The sequence below is a fragment of the Cydia amplana genome, chromosome 25, assembly GCF_948474715.1.
Source record: "Cydia amplana chromosome 25, ilCydAmpl1.1, whole genome shotgun sequence".
NCBI lineage: Eukaryota > Metazoa > Arthropoda > Insecta > Lepidoptera > Tortricidae > Cydia > Cydia amplana.
Genome location: NC_086093.1, coordinates 7700680 through 7718178, shown reverse-complemented (window position 1 = coordinate 7718178; position 17499 = coordinate 7700680). Strand labels below are relative to the sequence as shown.

At 39.6% G+C, this 17499-nt stretch overlaps 1 protein-coding gene across 1 annotated transcript in view; it reads left to right on the top strand.

Annotated features, from left to right (window-relative positions):
- The window catches only part of LOC134659622 (protein hu-li tai shao), a 98370-nt gene that overhangs the window by 4453 nt on the left and 76418 nt on the right, over nucleotides 1-17499 (top strand). The window contains exon 2 of the mRNA XM_063515304.1: nucleotides 13005-13061. The gene's annotated coding sequence lies outside the window, so the exon portion shown is untranslated. The remainder of the gene's footprint in view (nucleotides 1-13004; nucleotides 13062-17499) is intronic.

Below are 17499 nucleotides of genomic sequence, written 5' to 3'. Positions count from 1 at the left end.
CTCCAGGCGTTCGGCCGACAGCCATGCTTACACTTGGCTTTCGAACTTAGCTGTATGCTTACCTGCAGCTCTTCCTCTGGCCTCGCATTGGGAGGCGTCGAAATCAAGTCTTCGGTGTTACATGGAGCTCGGAGTTGGGCCTCACTTTTTGATATAAATCGGTTTTATTGGGTCGATATTGGTTAATGACGGAGCTCAATTTTCTTTGGACTGTCGACAAGACGTTTCCCTGATCATAAAGAAATATAGTAAGACAAGAGTGCTCACTCCATACATCAGTTCAGACTATTAATTTCAGTGTCTACATCTAGCATCGAGTAGCGGAACTGTCAGTACTGCTACTTGACAATAGATGTAGCACCGACCGGAAAGTCTTATCTCAACAGCATAAGACTTTCCGGTCGGTGCTACATCTATTGTCAAGTAGCAGTACTGATAGTTCCACTACTCGATGCTAGATGCTAATAGTCTTTTTGGTACTAAAACTGATGTATGGAGTGAACACTCTATGTATTTTTTTCTCTATGCCCTGATACAGCCAAACCGCAATTTTTAACTTAGCACAAAAGATAAGGGCCTCGCTAAGATCTTCCGGCCAGAGCCTCGCCAAGATTAAGACCGCCTCTGATGCCGCGCAATACCTCATATCCACAGTTTATATGATATCAATTTTTTTCGTAATATTATTCAATAAATTATCCTTGAAAATAAAAGATGCATTTATTTCATAACTTTCTTACAGCAAAAACATGTTTTTTCGGTAAAATTTTGGTTTGAATTCTTTTTTCATTAATCGAAGGTGTTTCAAGGCCACGCCGCCGATTCGCCGCCGCCGCCGACCTATTTTGACCGGCGCGCCGCCGCCGGCTATATGCATATCGGCGCTCATATCTACTGTCCCTATGTATGCTTAGATCTTTAAAACAACGCAACGAATTTTGGTTTATGTATAATTTGTTAACCCGTGCGAAACCGCATCAAGCGTAGTTTTAAAGATCTAAGCATACATAGGGACAGACAGCGGGAATCGACTTTGTTTTATTTTATACTATGTAGTGATGCCATTTTCAATATTATCCCGTTTTCGAAGTTACCCCTATTTTCATCTCGGACGTCAAAAACTTGCAAGATATGACCCATGGTAACACATTTAATAATACTATTTACAAGATAAAAAAAAGCTTGTAAAAAATTAAATGTCCGCCATGTCTAGTTACGTAACAAAGTAACATCGATCAGAGTAGGTATGTTAATGTCGACCAGAACCCATGGTACGCGTGTCCGTTTTTTGAACTCTTTTTTTATGATAGGTTATTATACTAAAGAGATAGTCAGCCGCTTGTAGTAAGGTTCTTATGGTGTAGCTAATGTAGCTAATCGTACAGGTTTCAAGGTTAATGGGATTTTAAGAGAGTATAGGTTTATTCACGAAAGCTGGCGCGGATTTTATATGAGAATCTAGGATCAGAAAAACGCCCGTCATTTTGAAAACAGGGTGGCTGCTATAGTTATTGTGGCCACTTCAAAGTAATTGGACACTTAACAACAAGACTTCTATTGGCTTGTTGAAGTGAAAACTTCTTTAGCGGCGCTGTGCACTTTTTGAGGTGGGGAAAAAATGTTAAACTCGAGACAGCGTAAAACGATCACGTGACCGTAAGACGGACACGTGACCTGATCGAAAAACTTACATGTAATGTCATTGAGTGTTTCTTTATTGATTTAAATGCCAGCTAGTGAGTTTCGCTCTAACTGGTATTAATATAACTCGAGTACTAACAGTGATGTGCTTAGGGGTTTCAAGTAATTAACGCTAACGCTAGATGGCGTTAACCTCAATTATACATAGTGCATTTTGGTCTAGTCATTGAGTTTTCACTTTTGCCGGCACTCCCTGAGTGCAACCCGTTGTTTTTTTCTTTCTGATTTGTTAGGAGTGGCCAATAACTCCTTTAAGGGGCTCACTGATTACCAGTCCGCCGGACGATATCGGCATGTCAGTTGTTCGGAGCTGTCAATTTTTTTGTTCTAACTGACAGGCCGATATCCGGCGGACTGTTAATCAGTGGGCCCCTTTAGCAGTCACCCTAACCATGATCTAGCCAATCTAGGACCCAATGGACCCATTAATGAGTCGAAAATGTTCGTTCACAGTGTACGGATGTCATTGGGGCATATATTTAATCGTTGTGGTATACGGCAGCTATATGTATATACAAGGTGTTACACCAGCCACTGAAAGTGGGATGGGCATACGTTGTGTAGGTCATATTGAGCAACTTTTACTATGGAACCAACCCCAAAATCGCGAATAATAAATTGACTCTCCCATACATTTTGGCTGGCTGATGTTGATATCTTGTATGAGTTGTATGGGAGTGTCAATTTTTTTTTCGCGATTTCGAAGTTGGTCCCATAGTAAAAGTTGCTCAGTATGACCTATACAACGAGTACCCACCCCATTTTCAGTGGCTGATGTAACACGTTGTATACATACAAGCGATCCGCCCCGGCTTCGCACGGGTTAACAAATTTGATATTATACACAAACCTTCCTCTTGAATCACTCTATTTAAATAAACCGCATCAAAATCCGTTGCGTAGTTTTAAAGATCTAAGCATACATAGGGACAGACAGCGGGAAGCGACTTTGTTTTATACTATGTAGTGATACAAGTATATACCGTGTGTGTAGTGAAACGCGAACGAGTATCTACTCGATGGAAAGTGTTTCTCCATTTAATAACAACCATGTTCGGGCGTGACCAGTTTTTATCATAACATAGTGCACTAACTAGATTCGCTAGGTGCACGACTGGTGCTGCCGTCATTTTGGCGGACTTTCTACGTTAAATCTTATGGAGTAAAATTAGTTCAAGCGGCTGCCGCTAGTACTAATGGCGGACATTCCATAAGATTACCTGTGTTTGTGACGATCAGCGCCACTTCCCCCTCCACCGACTTCGCACCTAGCCAATAGCACGACGTGTAAAGTATGTAGACTTGTCTCTGGCAAGAAAATTATTAAGGTTTAAACATACTATAGATGCATACACAACACGTCCCAGGTTCTCTGCGTAGACAGTATGGAATTGTATGTAAGCTGTCGTCTTGCTTATTTGGCGATTATGTCACGGGCACGTATGCCCTCGGTGATTTTTAAACGAACAATCTATGGTATATTTTTCTTTTTTTTATTTTATTTCCTAATTGTCTCGATCAGTCGTACCCTAAGTGTGTTCCGCGGAACCCTAGGGTTCCGCGACACCCCTGCAGGGGTTCCGCAACAATTTAGAACACTATGCTTTAGTCGCCTCGAAAAATCTTACTATGCCGCCACCGTATTGTAATAGGGTCCCATCAAGTATTTCGCTTTCCAAAAGGGTCCCGTCAAAAAAAAAGATTGAGAACCGCTGGCTAGATGGCAGCACTACATCTTTCGCTATACCGTAATACGTTCTGCTCGCCCTTTAGAGTTGGTCAAAGGCGCTTATTCTTTCAAAGATTGCATACTTATACTTGAAAATATCGGACGGGTACCGCCGTTGCTCGGTGGCTTAGTGGTGAAGACGCCGGTTCGTTTCCGATTTCAGCCACCGAAGTGCGTGGTCACTTTCTTTTGTATACGTGTGTAGTTCTTTTTTTTTTTTATTTAACACCACATATGTCATTAATTTCAGTTTTCAATATGAAACCGATGTCCGATCCGATGCATCATACAGTCCGTCTCACATGTAAAGTATGCATTATCAACACTGTCCACAGACAACTCCTAGACCTTATTTACATACACTTAAGGTCCATCGATGATCAATATAAAGTTGCGTTAAAGTACAGATGGAAGTACCTTCGTGATCTGATGTCATTTGGCGTTCTGCCAGATGTGTCATAATATCGGGAAATATCGCTCAGTGGTTTTGAAAACATTCACGTTTCCGTTTCGTTCTGAACCTTGAACCTATAATAGGTGATATATAATATCATATGAATGTACATGTACAGTAAAATGGGTTATTCTAGTTTGTTTAATTTCTACCGAATTGATAAATTGAATTATTTGTGTTATGTTTTTACGTCACCCTGCTACGCGAGTAGAAAATCCGACTATACCGACTCGCATTTGGCCGGTGTCCTTATTATAAATAACAATATTTTTCACACCTCCTATTCGGAAAAGAGCTTTTTCTTCCCTGCTAGGAGGGATCAAACTGGCACTTTTCCTCCCTGCTAGGAGGGATCAAAGTAACACTTTTCTGTTCACTATTTTTAAATTTTGCACATTATTTTTTCAGCTTAAATAATCTGTTTAAGCATCAGATTGTGTCAACACTATTTTTTTATTTATTTTACTCATAGTTGATGTAAAAGCAGTATGTGTCACACGGTATCAAAATTATTTCGTCTTGGGGGTACGCCCTTGACGGAAATATATCATTTTGATCCCTTATAACACTATTGCACAGTCCCGCTCATTAGAACTTGCTGAGATACCCTTTGTTGTGGTCACGGCTATTTTTAGACGTTACGATAAGGAAGCGGTTACTATTTGCTATTTTGTTATGTGAGAATGTTAAAGCTACATTGTGGCCAGAAATAGCTAAACGTTTAGTATGTTTTAATTGTTTGAGCACTACACACATAACACACACACAGAGAGCAATAAGAAGATTTTACGATAGTCCTTTTTAGGGTTCCGTACCCAAAGGGTAAAAACGGGACCCTATTACTAATACTAAGACTCCGCTGTCCGTCCGTCCGTCTGTCACCAGGCTGTATCTCACGAACCGTGATAGCTAGACAGTTGAAATTTTCACAGATGATGTATTTCTGTTGCCGCTATAACAACAAATACTAAAAACAGAATAAAATAAAGATTTAAGTGGGGCTCCCATACAACAAACGTGATTTTTGACCGAAGTTAAGCAACGTCGGGCGGGGTCAGTACTTGGATGGGTGACCGTTTTTTTGCTTGTTTTGCTCTATTTTTTGTTGATGGTGCGGAACCCTCCGTGCGAGAGTCCCACTCGCACTTGGCCGGTTTTTTTAACCCCCTACGCAAAAAGAGGGAAGGAAAAGTTTGACCGTCATGTGTGTCTGTCTGTACTCTGTAGGACCGTAGCTCTTAAACGGGTACCGATTTGGAAGCGGTTCTTTTATTTGAAAGCGGGTTTACTAACGCTGGTTCTTAAACATGTTCTACCAAAATGGCAGATTTTTTTTAAATATTTTGTTTATACTTTATATAAAGGTATCGGACTGGCAGTTGTTCGGAACTGTCAACGTTTTGTTGTAACTGACAGGCCGATACCGTCTGGCGGACTGTAAATCAGTGGGCCCCTTTACATGAATACCTGTCGTAAATATGGACGCATCAGAAACAGATAAGCGTTGTACGGGGACGTCTGTGTGGTGAATAAAAACTGATGATAATATACGCGGTTTAAAGAGATAACCCCTTATTTTTTTACCTCCTACTTGATTTTTTAACACGCTTTTATTAGGTCGACCTGTATGTAATTTGTTATGGAATCTTGTATGTTAAATTTGATCCACTTCCCGGTTTCCGATTGAGCTGAAATTTTGCATACACATGTGAGTCGGGTGACAATGCAATATTATGGTACCATCGAGCTGATCTGATGATGGAGACAGGAGGCGGCCATTATTAGGTCGACCTGTATGTAACTAACTTGTAATGGAATCTTGCAAGTTAAATTTGATCCACTTCCCGGTTTCCGATTGAGCTGAAATTTTGCCTGCACATGTAAGTCGGGTGACAATGCAATATTATGGTACCATCGAGCTGATCTGATGATGGAGACAGAAGGTGGCCATAGAAACTCTGTGATGAAACAACGCAACCTAATTGTATTAGGGGTTTTTATAGAATTGTCTCGATGAGTATTAGTTGTCTGTCGTAAGAAAAGTACAGTCAGCGTTAAAAGCGTGTACCAAAAATGATTTTTTTGCCAAAAACTTATTCATAATACATAAGTATACCCGAAATAATAGTTACTATACATAGTAATATTCCTTTTGAAAACCTTTAAATGCCTTTGTACCTACTTCTAGGTATATTCACGAATGCAATTCACTCATTATATCTTTACAATAACACATAAAAATATGTCAACCCGATTCCACCTCGTGATTACACACTGCGGTATCAATACTGATAATTATGTCGTCCAAATAAAGATTTATCGCTCGCTATCGCTTGATAAGTAATAACTCGAGGCGAGGCGTCGTAGAAAGTAAACTTGAGTGCATTCTAGTCAGTCAGTAAATATGAATTCTAGTAATGTCATATAGTTTTATAAAGTCGGTTCGTTTTTGCTGAAAGTTATTTATTTGCAATTAATTACAGTAAACACAGGCGTTGTCGTGTTTTTATTATGGACCATCTACAAAAAGGCTTTCTAGAATTAGAACATAATTTTTTTGAAGTGAAAACTTCTTTAGCGGCGCTGGGCACTTTTTAAGGCGGGGAAAAAATGATAAACTCGAGACGGCGTAAGGCGATCACGTGAGCGTAAGCCCCGTAAGGTGGCCAATCATAATTTAAATGGCATTTAAATCAATAAAGAAAAACTCAATGTTATTTGACATTTAAGTTGCGGACTCCTTTTCAAGACTCTTTACCTATGTTCAAATAATTTGACGTTGTCATGGCAGTATGTAAATAAACATGGCAATGAAAAAGTGTGAAGTTATGATATATAAGGCAAACGTGCAGATGAATCGCCTAATGGTAAACGATTGCCGTCGCAAGAGGGGTTCTAACTGCTGTCATAGAGAAATACATAAGTAAAGAAAGAGTGGTAACTCTATACATCAGTTCTCTTACCAAAACGCGAGTTATTTCATAGTCGACATCTAACACCAAGGAGTGGAGGGGGGGGGGAATTCTGCAGCTTATTGTACATGCGACCTTGCTATCATTTAGTATTTAGTCACGTAAAGGCAGACCTGCAGACGGTCTAAGTGTGATGTCATTATGACACAACGCTCAAATTGCTCTATTACGAGACAAATCACTACATAGTACAAAACAAAGTCGCTTCCCGCTGTCTGTCTGTCCCTATGTATGCTTAGATCTTTAAAACTATGCAACGGATTTCGATGCAGTTTTTTTTAATTAATAGATAGAGTCTGTGCGAAAAGAGAAGAGTCGTGAAATGTATGGGATCCAATACATTCTACGACCTTTCTCTTTCTGCACAGACTCTACAGCAGTGGTTCTTAACCTTTTCAGTCCGGTCACCCCTATGACTAACTAGGAAAGCTGATTTTACCCCTCCTCCCAATGGTATTAAAAAATAAAACGTGTACGTTTGTTGTATTGATATAATTAGGTTAGCTTATTACCCCCGTAAAATACCAGTTTTACCCCCACGGGGGTAATTGCCCCCAGGTTAGGAACCACTGCTCTACAGTGATTCGTCAAGAGGAAGGTTTATGTATAATTTGTTAACCCGTGCGAAGCCGGGGCATCATGGACCTTATTACGAAAGGCATAAGGTCCAGGACATTTAACAGTGTGGGCGATGGACCGATGGTATAAAAAATATAAAAATTAACCGCGAATCTAACCGCCAAACACCCATATCATATGAAGGCGCCAAGTCGCCAACCGAAATCTTCCATCCCGGTCACACCAATGGCAGTCGTCTCCCGTCTCCCTCTAATCAGGATTTCGAAGGACCGGTCGGGTGAGTCCGGTTTTGGTGCCAAAAAAAACTGTTTATACATGAAGTGACATCGCTATGTGTGAGTATAAAGCGTGGGTTCCGTCGGGTACTTTAAGTTTTTAACGCTCTCGTACAATCGGAGTTAAGCTCTCATTTAAAAACTCTATTAAGAAATGCTGTACTATAGTTTGTCAAAGGACTGTCTCATTTCAAACATAGACAGAGAATCATACTTTGTCTTACACTAGTACTAGCAGTACTAGCACCCAAAGGAAAAGGATGAGTATAGTTTTTTTGGTTTTTAGTTACTGACAAATTAGTTTGACCAACTTTCTATAATTGACACCATTTTCATTACGTTTTTTTAGATATATAATTACGTGTTTATGAAAGGATTTGAATAATTATTGACATTATTATTTCAATATTTGAAAGGTTTTCTATCTCAAATTCTTAGACAAGTTTTTCCAAAATCGGTTCATCCGTTTCATTGCGTTGGGGTTTTTGTTTATCTTTCCATTTGTTATGAAGTAATTTTACAGCTAAATCGTTCTCGAGTATTGACCCCATACGTGACGTTATCTATGAAAAGGGACCTTATTGTCGATGGCGCTTACGCCTTTGTTAACGATGCTCCGATATAAATACAATGCCGCGCGACGCTGAGCGGCGTAAGCGCCATCGACAATATGGCCCCTTTTCATAGATAATGCCCCAAACTATTCAGTAATGTTCATATTTTTATCGACGAATCACTCTTCGTTATCACAGGTTACGGTGGGGTTAACTTGTATCAATCAATAGCTATATTAAATTAACTTGTTGCAATGAATGAAACGTGACGTAATGGAATGGACATTTTGGGACATCTTTTTTTAATGGCGGGATGGAGAATGCTGTCGATTCTGAGTAGAATGTGCCCAAGAACGCCCAGATTTGAAAGTTCAGTCCAGGTTTTCAATATTTATTTAGAAAACGCCCGATTATGAATTATGTCTTGTTGTTGGGACTATGCTTTTGATGGCAGACATGGCAGTACAGTGTAGAGCTTATAGAGTCATTGCGCTCGTTTTCATCCACTTGACGCATTAGCGAATAATATACCTATTTTATTCTATGGTTCTAACATTTTGCTATTTATTTACTGGCCGACTGTTTTTCTGATCGGCGGAGCCGGAAAGCAGCAACTTCGTTTAGCGCAGCGGTCCGAAAGTTAACGCTTTCCGGCCGGAGAATATAAAAAAATTCTTTACAGTACATATGGGGCTACTTTTCCGTACTAGTGCGTAAAATAGCACTTTTCGTGCGTATGTCGAAACTTTAAAGTGCCATATGTACTGTAAAACGTTGTTCGATACACGTGCGAATAGGTAATTCGCAACTCGTGTCGATTTAAAACACTCCCTTCGGTCGTGTTTTAATTTATCGCCACTCGTTTCGAATTTCCCCTTTTTCGCACTTGTATCGAAAATAACTATTGCCACACACCTTTTTACTGTTACTTCCCTGACAGTGCGTTGTGTTTTTTTTGCTTGTAAGTAAAATCCATGTTGACGTGTAAAAGTGCCCTTGTGGCCTATTTGCTGAATAAACGTTGATGTTTGATGGTGTAAGTCAGCCATACTCTAAGTGTGTTCCGCGGAACCCTAGGGTTCCGCGACACCCCTACGGGTTCCGCAAGAATTTAGAACACTATGCTTTAGTCGCCTCGAAAAATGTTACTATGCCGCCACCGTATTGTAGGGTTCCATCAAGTATTTCGCTTTCCAAAAGGGTTCCGTCAAAAAAAAAGATTTGGAACCCCTGGTGTAAGTAAATAAATATACTTAGTCGTAATTAAATAGGGCGCAAGTGATCGATCGTAGTAACTAAACCCCGGTAAATATCTCGGATCGTGTGATCCATCGCTTTCATCCCTCGTCTAACAACCCGGGGAAGTAAATGAAGTAATTACTGTGCAAGGGTTCGCTTTGGAAAAGGCTCATAAAGACTTCGTCACACTGGCGCGTTTTCCGGGCGGCGCGTGAGCGGGGCGCGCCGCTTCACTACATAGTATAAAACAAAGTTGCTTCACGCTGTCTGTCTGTATGTATGCTTAGATCTTTAAAACTACGTAACGGATTTTGATGCGGTTTTTTTAATAGATAGAGTGATTCAAGAGGAAGGTTTATGTAGGTATAATTTTTTAACCCGTGCGAAGCCGGGGCGGGTCGCTAGTTTACATATAAAACGTGCCTGTGTGACGAAACCTTAAAACTTCGGCGTTGTGACTGGACTGGCTTAAAAAGATTACACGAATTACAATCTTTTTAAAAACAGGATATCACCTAGGCCTTTCATAGAATCATTAGTTTAAAATAGAAATGATGACACCTCAACTCGTCTCGTGTCACTATAATGACCGTCCTTGTCATACATCCGTATGTATAAACTGTTCGTACTGACCATTGTATGGAAGTTATCAGAGCATGCAGATTGACAGATTCAATGCCTGACCTTACTTGTGTAGCGAAATAGATCAAGTTTACAATCAAATTGCTAAATTGATTTTTCTGACTAAATTTGTACAGATAACATACGTATCACTATACATAGTATAAAACAACGTCGCTTGTCGCTGCCTGTCCCTATGTATGCTTAGATCTTTAAAATGACGCAACGGATTTTGATGCGGATAGAGTGATTCAAGAGGAAGGTTTATGTATAATTTGTTAACCCTTGCGACGCCGGGGCGGGTCGCTAGTAATGGGATTATACCGTCCATTAGCGTTTTTCTAGAACAACGAATAAAATTTATAAATTCATCGACAAAGCAGCGATTGTTTTTAGTTTCAGCAATCAAAAGCAAATGGGTTTTTTCCTACGATTGATTATGGCTTTCCCCAAAATTGGGGCCGAACGGATGCACTTTTAGCTACCTGTAGCAAAGCGACGAAATCGCGGAGTGAGACACGCCTGCCTCAGGTACTTTATAAAACCTGTGGTGTGTTGTGAATTCACGACCACCCAAAGACATCGGCATAAACAATCCAATGTCCGTAGATTCTAAATATACATTTAATGGCGCTCGCTGCCGTTTCCAGACCTATTGTCAACTGTTAACTATAAGTATAGGCGATGTATTAATAGCTTATTGACTGCGTTGGGTTAAACTTGTATCGTATTTTATGGCATAGTGCGTGGTGAGAGAAATAATCGTACAGTTGATGACAACGCAATGCGTAGAATAATTCTGTGGCCCTAGTGAGAAAGGGTAGCGCAGTTATGAAAGGGCGTTAGTTAGCGTTAGCGCACCGTATCATACCATGACCGTGCTGTGAACGTATCAGGCACGGAATGTAACTATGCCCACTACACCGTGTCCACATTTTTTCATATCCGTACATAACGGGTTTAGTGCCCGTAGTAACTGCGTATCATCCCCATAGCATCCGTCTATAATCCCCGTAGCATCCGCGTTTCATCCCCTTATAGTACCCGCGTTTTATTCGCGAGAGCCAGACTCGTCAGAAAGAGCGAGCGTATGGTTATCATACTAGCAAGAGCGAGCAACAGTTACGGCAACGCGTTTATAATGGGCTTAGAACGGTCACCATACGCGCGGTTATAACCCGTAGGTACTTCAAGTTTGTAATTATGTATAACTTATTAGTAGAGATGCCACGAATATTCGGCAACTATTCGGTATTCGGCCTATTCGGCCACTTTGCCGAATGCATTCGGCCGAATGTTGCCTACTATTCGGCCGAATACCGAATATCTGTTGCACCTACTTAAAAAGAAAAATTTCACAATAAAAATAACCAAAAACTATGTAGGTATATTTAGAATGTGTTCTTGGAAAGTTGTTAAATACGAAGACCCTTTTTTGAGCATTTGTTGATTAAAAAACATTTTATTTTTATCATGAGTCTGTTTTGTTTGACTCTATTCATTAATGCTGTCCAACAAAAATACATCTTAGGTAACGTTGAGCTTTGTTAGCGATCAGTTTTCAAAATAATTGTGACTCAAAATGTTCGCATGTCATGCCGAATATTCGGTATTCGGCCAAAACCACTATTCGGGGCATCTCTACTTATTAGCGTCCAACCGCACACAACACTATTCCTTATCTACACACAGTACACACACACACATTAGTACTTCAAGCATGTTACTTACTAGCGTAAACTTTCACGAAACATGCCCTCGCTCATTTCACTGAACCGAACAGTGACCTAACCCTAATCCGCCTAATTCGCCACATGTACCCACTAGCCTACGCCCATTGACGGCGACCTTGCCAGCTATTTCAGTTAATACATCTCCAACCGCACACAACACTAACCCTTATCTACACACGCATAGAGACCACTTCCGTATAAAGCTGTAACATGTTATAATGAAGCAATCTTCAATCTAAATTAGACTGTAGGTTATTATGATTAGGTGTATTTTTCTTTGACACCATATGGTATAGGTTGCAACAAGTCGCGTATTCTGTACACTTAGCAACGGATTTAGGTTTTGTGAGTGATCTCATTCGTATTTACTTAGCGTGTGGATTGATGTAGTTACTGCTAGTAATGTTTATATTCCGTAGTGGACTGTAGATTATATGGAGTTACGTCATATGTTCTCATACATTAGTACATTACATATATATAGAGAGAGCGATGTTTGCACCTATATCTTATACCTTTCAACGAGCAATTCTTGTATCTCGGAAACGGCTCTAACGATTTCGATGAAATTTGCTAGATGCGTTTCGAGCGCGAAACATCGATCTAGCTAGGTATTATCTCTGGAAAAACGCGCAGTTTAGTTTTAATATGTTTTTCGAGCAAAGCTCGGTCTCCGAGATATCTTATCTTTATTAAAGACTTAGCGAGAATAGAAAAGAATGTATTTAAATTGTAGGTACAAATATGTATGTACAATCTGTCTGTGTAGATTCGATATTATATATATTCCATAGTGATCATTTTAAGCATTCCTGCCCCTAGCTTAACCATAGAGAAATATAATAAGACAAGAGTGCTCACTCCATACATCAGTTCAGACTATTAATTTCAGTGTCTACATCTAGCATCGAGTAGCGGAACTATCAGTACTGCTACTTGACAATAGATGTAGCCACCGACCGGAAAGTCTTATGCTCTTGAGATAAGACTTTCCGGTCGGTGCTACATCTATTGTCAAGTAGCAGTACTGATAGTTCCGCTACTCGATGCTAGATGCTAATAGTCTTTTTGGTACTAAAACTAATGTATGAAGTGAGCACTCTATGTATTTTTTTCTCTATGGCTTAACATAACTTTTTTTTTTCAGATTGTGCATGGTGCCAAGAAGACATCCTTCGGACTGATAACAGGGAAAAGCTACAGGGTAAGTTATTTATATACTTTATTTCACCCTAGGCCCGTAAGTGGGATTTTCTTCCCGCTACGCGAGGAGATAATCTCACTTCCATGCCAAGGCAATACGTAAAACTTTAGCCAAACCACGGGCGGTAATTCGTAAAGCCCCAGATCTCACTACAACCTCAACTGCTGAGGAGTAGGGTTTGCTCCCGGTACTGAGTTTGTATGGCGAGAACCTCCCGGTTCTCGCCATACAAACTCAGTACCGGGAGCAAACCCTACTGAGGAGTGAGGAATCTCCTGGGAATTTGCGAATAGGTATAGCCAGGGGAATGATATTGCTATAGATTGACCCTCAACCTGTATAATGGCCAGGGAATGAGATTTTTGTAGAATGGCCCTTGAATGGACCAGATTTTTTCTCTTAAATAAAAAAAGAATATAGAGTCGCATCAAGCCAACTCTGCGTGGCAAAATGTGGCAAAGTCATAATTCATGTCAAATTTGTATGACGTTTATAATGCCACTCACTCACTTGTTCTATTCAAGTTTGTACAAAATTAGCTTAGAGGGACTCTAAACATTGTCGTATTAATGTATATGTTACAGCTCCACACTAACAGTTTAAACTAATTATACCACCTGTGAGAACTCATTGTTTAACTACTAATGACAACTGTACCGTTATGACACGCTATTATGTAAACGTTATAGTATAGTATTTAATATGTATTACGAGTAAGAATAAAAAGGATTTGTTAATTTATACTATCAAGTTTAAGATCACAGGCTATTTAACTTTATTATAGCGAATATAGCGGATCATCGAACGTAACGAACAAATGAATGAAAAAACATACATACAATCAAATAGTCTTATCTTATAATCAATTAGTATTAAAATCGATTAGACAACATGAAATCTTATGTCTATATCACAAAATCTTAAATAGGGTATTTGACTGTATTTCAAATAAATTATTTCACACCATGCATGAAATAAAGCACCTGAAAATTATTAGAAAAACATAGATAGCAGTTATTTTTAAGCACAAGTCTTATTTAATAAATCGGATAGAAATATAAAAAGTAGGTGAGTTGACCGTGACGTCACGATGTAATGTTTCATATAAAATAAAATCCATATTAGCAAATCGTTTTGACAGTTCTAAAAAAGAAACTGATTTTGACTAGTACCCTATTGTTGTCATCAAATTACACGTCCGTTCGCTTCCGCATCTCTCACTCAAATACCACTCGAAATCAAAATCGTTATCGAACTTCGAAATTTGAATTAGGAACGTTACCCGCCATCTTGCGAGTTCCGCCGCGGCCCCAATTGGACGCGTCCTGCGGAACGCCGCATCCGGAACCCACCTGTGCAGTGCCTGACAGTGTTGTCAACTTGTCACATACAATTTTGCCTGGCACTGCCTGTGACGTTTAGGTCGTTTAGCTAGTGTTCTAATGGCAGACCTAGTTAGTGATACAGCTTTACTTGGTTCTTCGACATATATGCCTGCTCTCAAAACTGAAATAAACGATTTATCTATCACATACTTAAGATGTCTTACAAAAAAACAAGTGCGACTCGGACTCGTCCATCTAGGGTTGCGTACTTTTTAGTATTTGTTGTTAAAGCGGCAACAGAAATATTTCATCTGTGAAAATTTCAACTGTCGGACGGACAGACAGACAGGCCGACGGACGGACAGCGGAGTCTTAGTAATAGGGTCCCGTTGTTACTTTTTGGGTACGGAACCCTAAAATACACGGCTGCAAATGTTACAGTTTCATCTATCTATAGTCAGAATCATAGAGTAATAAGTAAGCACAGAGTGCCAACTCCATGTACATCAGTTTTCTTACCAAAACGTAACGTACGTTATTTCGGGTGAATCAACTTTTACTTGTCACCCGTTGCCATGGTTACGTTCTCCTGGGTCACTCTTTAAAACCTGATTTTTAGGCATTTACATTCACCAAACACGCTTTTTTGTGATATATACTTATAACCCCTTTCCATTGAGGGTCGTCTACCAAGCGTGTCAGAAGGTGGTGTACAATGTCTTCTAACGAACTATGCTACTATTGTCTCTTGGCTGACCGGACAGAATAACAACAAGAAATAGTTGATCCACCCCCTGAAGTAGTCGACATCTAGCGTTAAGTAGCGGATTTATCAGTAGGCACCGGTACTCGACTTGAAAAAGCCTAATATTCAACAATTTTTAACCGACTTCAAAAATAGGAGGAGGTTATCAAGTTATCATCATAACTTCGATTCCTAACCCCTCAACAGGTCTAGCATGAACCTACGCCCAGTGACTCACGGGCCGTTGAACTGCGGGGGCGACAGGCCCTAGGCCTAGGTTAAGGTACTAGGTCCCATTCAAATGTAAATGAGGCATGATAATGCGCGAAGCGGTTTATTTCTGAACACGCACTTCTCGAGAGCAATGGAATAGGGTCATTTTGTATGAATTTTTCCATGCTACATGACCCGTTTTGCACTTACGCTTTGCGTTACGAGTGTGCACTGTACAAGATCAAGTCGTGATATTCCAGAAAAATACTTGCAATATATCAAGTGGAACACAACGAAGGACTTTTACGCAAACGGGGAATTGTTTAGGATACGTACTTTTTTTTTCACATATTAATCACCTTAATATTACTAACCGTTTGTGAGATACATTTTGTTAGTCCAAAAATCTGTATGTTTCAACCCTAGCAAGTAGATCCTGTTGAATGACATGACATGTGTCAATTTAAAATGTAAATAACTTTGGAGGGTTGTCACTGATATAAAAATATTTCATTTTAATGATTTTGTTTTACTGTTTAATCCAGCTTTACGATTATAGTAACTCGATTGTAGATCACTTAGATAACACTAGCTAACGCTCAGTCTCTAGAAATGTTCCACCAGTAGATTAGATTTATTGGTCATGCCTAACAACGCATGGGGTCAGTCAACCTTAAATCACTTAAACCGCTTTGTTTTATAAGTTTAAATAATATTTCAGGCCATTTGATGAAAGATGCTTACCCGTAAAATAAATCCCATCAAAAACATTTCATATAAAAAGATGCAAGTTTCGCAACGGAATTCTTCTACTACAGAAAAGTTTAGAGATGTAATGTGAAACCAAGTCGGTTATTTTATTCAGTGCCAGGGGGTGTTAAAACCGTATCAATAAGATATCTCTAATTTTTAATACATACATATAATGACTTGGCCAGATGCCAATAAAGATTTGCATGCAAACATTAAAATAAATTACTTTTTACCCCGAGCCATTAAACTAATGCCAGGCAAAAGCAATATGAAGAAAATATTAAACCTGGCAAGGTCATAAAAGTCACGTTATTTCAGCCCCAATACGAAAAATAATCGCCATAGAGTCTAGACTTACCGGCGGCTACCTATAATTACTTAGTTACTTACGGTATAACCTGTTCCCGTACCATGAGTCACTGACAGTGTCAAAACTGACATACGCTAACGTCTACGTAATTTACTTTCTATCTATACATATATCTCGCTCGCACTAATACGCGAGTACGAGCGAGCAAGATATATTGAATGCGAAGATTGAATCTTCTTGCTTAGACAGTCAATTATTTGAACAAGAGTTCATATAACCACCATGTCCATAACTCCAAATGAACACACCATAACATAACAGAGGCCTGACTCATCTCTGACGCCATTCAAAAATTAGTCTCATTATACCAATTATGTTTATCAATGCTCGACTATACAGTCGCCGCCGTCAGATATATCGGAGCGGCCGAGATGCTCAGAAATATCTGAACACGCACTCTAACACCTTGACAATAGAGGCGTGTTTGATATTTGTGAGCACCTTGGCTGGTCTGATATTATATGATGGCGACTTGACTAACAGCAACACTTAACTGACCAAAAATGAGCTTTATGTGTTTACGATAAGGGTTATGAAGTGTCAGCTCGACGGTACTTGAGGTCGACGACCTCAGAGGGCTTTCTTTTGAAATGAGGTCCCGCTTGCAGATTCGCGGAATGGCGTTGTGTTTTGGGACAAGACAGTCGTTGTACTCGGGAGCAATGGAAGTGGGTCATTGCGTATGGGAATTTGAAATGCAATTCTTAATTCTGTTCCTATTACGGGTTTCCACACGATGTTTTTCTTTACTGTTAAGCAAACTGGCTTTTATGATCCAAAATGCGATTACAAAGGTTTTCTTTATCACATAACTAGCGACCCGCCCCGGCTTCGCACGGGTTAACAAATTATACATAAACCTTCCTCTTGAATCTCTCTATCTATAAAAAAACCGCATTAAAATCCGTTTCGTAGTTTTAAAGATCTAAGCATACATAGGGACAGACAGACAGCGGGAAGCCACTTTGTTTTATACTATGTAGTGATGTGTATAGTTAATGTGTGTGTGTCATTCTTAATGAAGAACAATTA